This window comes from Anarrhichthys ocellatus, unplaced genomic scaffold, assembly GCF_004355925.1.
Source record: "Anarrhichthys ocellatus isolate YVR2014 unplaced genomic scaffold, GSC_Weel_1.0 scaffold15, whole genome shotgun sequence".
NCBI lineage: Eukaryota > Metazoa > Chordata > Actinopteri > Perciformes > Anarhichadidae > Anarrhichthys > Anarrhichthys ocellatus.
Genome location: NW_022280045.1, coordinates 1,136,881 through 1,141,935, shown reverse-complemented (window position 1 = coordinate 1,141,935; position 5,055 = coordinate 1,136,881). Strand labels below are relative to the sequence as shown.

Sequence of the window (5,055 nt, the reverse complement as noted above, 5' to 3'; positions counted from 1 at the left end):
TGTGTGTGTGTGTGTGTGTGTGTGTGTGTGTGTGTGTGTGTGTGTGTAAGCTTGACATGGTGTACATACAGGGGCATCATTTTTCTATATCGCTATAAATGTTTTATCTGAAGAAGAAGCTTGTATGCCAGAGGGTGTGTGGGCAGCCTGCGACGTGTTCAAGGAGCTCCTGCGAGCCAAGGCCACCTCTGTTACTGAGAAATTGTCAATTAGTCAGCCACATTAGTGACTGATCAGTTCCTCACTGGGAGCTGCTATGAGCGAGAGAAACACGAGCTGATAAGAGAATCAAAACTATTAATCGGTGCTTCTCTCAGTTTTTACGTCTCTGCTATTGTTCCTCTTTTCCCCGTCTCCCTCCACGCCTCCATCCATCTCCATCATTACCACCCCCCCTTCTGTTTTTGCCATTTCTCTTTGTTTCCTCTCTCCCTCCCTCCTTATCTGTCCATCTCGATTATTCTCTTCCCCGTCATCACCCCCCTACCACGCCACTCGCCTCTCACTTTCTCTCTCGTCTCTCCCCTTTATGCCCTTCCCTCCTCCCTCCATATTTACTCAGACCTGTAGGAGGGTATCGAGCTCCTCTTTCCATCAGAAGCAATTCAATTAGGAGCTCTGCCTTATGAGTTTTTTTACTATCCAAATGGGCCTTGGCTGCTGCTGCTGCTGCCGCCACTGCTCCAAATTCCTTCAAGGGAAGGGAGGCGGCAGCGGGGGGGGGGGGGGTTATTTAAGCATTCATTCTAGCTCCTTGTCAAGGTCTGCCCCTCTTAAAGGCAATCTCCTCACTCTAATGGATACATTTGTTTGGATGTATGAAGGGTGAACAGATGAAGGGGTTTGCATCCACACTGTTTGTTTCAGTCTCTGGATACTGTGCACAGAATAATCACTCCTGCTTGAAAATGTCATACATGACAGTTAGAGGAAGCTGAGTATTTCAGTGAATTTCAGTCGTAGTTTTTCCGAGCCTGAAGGCTTCGGGCGATGCCTCCTTTTATCCTCCCTTTCATGTGGATCCTTGCTTCACGGCTGAAGTAGATTTAGCAGGTCAAATCTGAACAGGACCACAGCGTTCCTCTTGTTTGTTTAGTTTAGTTTGTGGACAGGAGGAGTCCTTTTTTATTCATATTGACGGCATACAAGTCTTTGTTCTAGATCTTGCTCTTTCTTTTTCCCTCCGGAGGCTGCTGGTATCCAGCTGTCTGTGCGTGTTGACTGTACCAGCCGTCATGCTGCACGACACACCCACCCACACACTGGGTCCCTCCACCCATCTCAGACAGACACAGGGAGGGCTCAGCATGACATCCAAGCAGCACCCAGGGCAATGCGTAGGGGAGCATCAACATCCACGGTTCCATCACGGGCTATGAATGCACAAACACACTCTCACACACTTGTGTGTACTGTCTGACATGTGCAGGAGGCATCTACGCAGACACACACATGGTTCAGTGCATCAAAAGTTGCCTGCATACACACACACACACACACACACACACACACTCTCTTAGGACCATTATTAGATCATCCTATTTGAAGATTAGCGGCAACTCGGAAAACAAAGCATCTTCAAAGGCAGAGAGGGGGAGAGAGATGGGGAGGGAGGTCGTGGGGGAGGAGTGGGTGGTTGTGATGGAGGAGGAGGGGAGGCCATCCCTACAAGAGGAAAGGGAGAAGGGGGGAGAGAGAGGGGGAAGGAAATCTCTGTGTTGTGATGCCCCAGTTGCCGATTTGGTTCTTCCGCCACTTATTTATCCCGATCGGCCGGCCAGTTTCATACTCTGTTGACTCTGCGGTTCCAGCGCTCCCACCTCATAATGACGGGCCTATTACTGGCTGAGATTGCCGCTGTTTGACAGTCCCGAGCCCACTCGGGCGCTTCAGACGCTTATTTCAGCTTAGGTTACGTCGCGGCCCCGCTCATGAGACTGTGGTAGGACCGAGGTTTGAGGTCGAGTTAGCGGTGCAGCGTTTAATGACTCGGTTGCGTGTCTCAGTGGGCGTGTCTGTTTGTGGATGTTTACGGCAGGGCTGTTATTTATGAAGTCGGTGGGAGACATAATGATTCATGTTCAGCAAACCTTTTAAAGTTGCTTTATTTTGCACATGCTTTTTTTTTTATGGAGTTCTTCCTTCTCTGAATTTGGAGTCTAAAGAATGGACGGCCCTCTGAGATAAACTTGTGTTTGAGTGCTAAACTATAGATCAAATCAATGCAGTTGGCAGTGAATACCGTCGTCAAATGTGGATGCGTGTTCTGTCTAACCGAGCCTTTTGGGACTAAATGAATACAAGTAAATAAAAGTAGTGTGGAGAGCATCGGTTCCCAGATCTGCCTCATGTAGTTAATCACCACCATCAATGTCTTTCTGTGAGATTTCTTCTCAACTCAACCTCATGAATCTAATTACCCTGAACCGAGGTGTCCGTGCTTGTTGTTTTTGCTGCCGTGGTTTCATTTTATTCCTTCATGTTTATCGTTTGCTCCTTGGGGTTGTTCACCCTCATCTGCATGAGTTAGTGTTTCCAATCTTCCCGCTGTGCCTCCTTTTTAATTATTGACTTCTATCGCTCTTTGGAATTGTTTAATTGCTTCAGTTCCTCAGTGCTCCGTCCAGTGTAAACCACATCAGCTTCCTGTGCTTTACTGATTCACAGACCTCGAGGTAATTCAGTGGTGGTGAATCCATGTCTATGGAGTTAGAGTTCACATGTTACACCACTGGCTGTAGAGCGGCCCTCCAGCGATTTCACAAAGTCTAGTCACTCTTGTAAAAAGTGTCGTATATGTCGAGTGTGGCTCTATCGTCCACAATAGGCCGACATTTTCCTTTTGTCTGTCTCTAAGCACTTCCATGCTTAGTCTTTACTGCAAAACACATACCGTTTAAACCGACTGATGGCAAGTCACGGAGTCACTGAGGTGGAATTTTGAAAATTGCATCCTCTGGTGCTCTTCCAATCACAGATGTGCAGAATTACCTTCTTAAAACTATGGCTAAACATAGCACCGTAAACATTATTAGACCTGCTCCAATACAGACACGAAGGCTCAACCCGAATAATCTGTTATTCAGTTCATCAATTTTAGTATTCTTTTTATTTATATTTTTACAAACATGATTAAAACACACCACACGTTTTGGTAAATGGTTCTTATTCATTAACAAATAAATAGAAATACAAACAACAGCAATGTATACCAACAGAATCCTTCAAAATGAATGCCTTTTAATGAAACAGAAAGAGACGTGTTGCAGCATTATGCCGTCATCTCAGCCTGGAACGGACAAAATGTATGGCTCAGTCATGAAGACGAGCCAAGCCGGAGCCCGTTGTTTACGTCGGAGCTTAACCCGTGGGGGGGGACTCGGGCCTGAAGGGGCTGAGCGGAGGCCTCCGAAGGCTGCATTGCTCACAGACTTGCGGCCGGACCCTGAAGGAGACAGTAGCCTCAAAACACCACCGTTTAGGGGGAAAGGTCAGCCTGCTTCTGTGGGTTTTGAGCTCGTCGTGGTTAAATGTGGTGTGGATGCTTTTTTACTTGGAGAGGTCGGAAGAAGATATAAGTTTGTAAACCGTTAATCCTGTGGAGTTTTAAACATTAGCAGAGTACGTGAGCACATCATAAACTAGCTTCAGCTTCTATCTTTATTACCCGTTTTCACTGCTGAATCTGTTTGACATCCTGGATATATCTTTCAAACCCTTCTGTCTGCTCTCTTTGAAATTGCTTTTTTATTTTCCCTAAAATTAGAAAGTGAGTTTATTTTGGCGAGTGCAGTTAGTGTCAGTGTGGGCTCCGTGGTAGCTCTGACAGCTCGACGGAGTAGCAGCGTGGGGCGGGGCTTCGGGAAGGCTCTGACTCACATAATCAACTCGTACTGGCAGAGCTGGGCCTTGCTTTCAGCCCTGAAGATGCTTTGTTGCAGAGAGACTCCAGCTGTGCGCCGGACTGTGAAAGAAAGCCGAGTAAAGCCCGGACAGCCCCTTCTAGCAGCGCTAGTAGTTTTCTGTTCTTTCACTCTCTCAACAACACTTCCATTTTTTTCGTGTAATGGCAAACATTACCACTGCATCATCCACGATTTTCTCCTCATGGCTTTTCACCGCCACATGCTCAGCGTGGAGTCCTTCTCTCTGCAAGTGTGCAGGATTTATCTTCTCACTGTGGGCTCTGTGCTGTAATTAGGACTGCGCTTGCTTTTGATTATCACAACACGTGTTGGTAGCGAATGGCGGACAGGCTATAAAGTGTGACTGCTGACCTTCTCTCTCCCCCCATGAGAGAGAGAGGGAGAGTGTGACTGAAAGTGTGAGTATCGTCAAAGCTGAGAGGCATCTCCAAGTGTCTCCGCCTCTATTTTATCTCTCCATCCTTTTCATTTTCTTCCTCTCTTGATCTTGCTCGCTCTCATTGTCCTGGTCCCCCTCCTCTCTCTCTCTCTTCTCTCCTCTTCCATTTGGCCTCTCTCACACTCGCTGCTCCTCTCCATCTCATCCCACATTCTCACATTTGCTTTCGTTATTTTTTTGTTGTATTCTTCTCGGCCCATCCACCCAGTCCTGGCCTTCAGCCCTTACTTCTCTCATCTCATCTCTTACTTCTATCTATGGCGCTGTACAGGCCCGCAACCCTCTTCCCATTATCTGTCTCCTTTTCTATCTGTCTATTCTACCTTTTCTATCTGTTTTCCAAGAGGTCCTTTTGAGTTTCAGACTGCTCTCTTTGATTTCGACGCATTGGACTGGCTGGTTTTTATGAGGGAATCTGGAACAAGAAGTGTTTTTCAGCTTTGCATTTATTTCCTCTCATTTGGCTTCATCTCTCTCTCTCTCTCTAACTCTCCTTTTTCTTTCCTCAACCACTCTAAAGTCCACTTATAAAGCAGGACCTGGGGCATCTGTGCTTTCAAAACCCCCTGTCACTTACACAGAAACACACACACACACACACACACGCATGCACGTAAGCTGACAGATTGACTGATGGCAGGGTTGTGCTCTTGTGATGCTGAGTCCACTAGAGTGCGTGCGTGCGTGCGT

At 47.0% G+C, this 5,055-nt stretch overlaps 1 protein-coding gene across 4 annotated transcripts in view; it reads left to right on the top strand.

The window, feature by feature from the left end:
- Positions 1–5,055, top strand: part of carmil3 (capping protein regulator and myosin 1 linker 3) — a 74,670-nt gene that overhangs the window by 4,749 nt on the left and 64,866 nt on the right. The window lies entirely within an intron of this gene.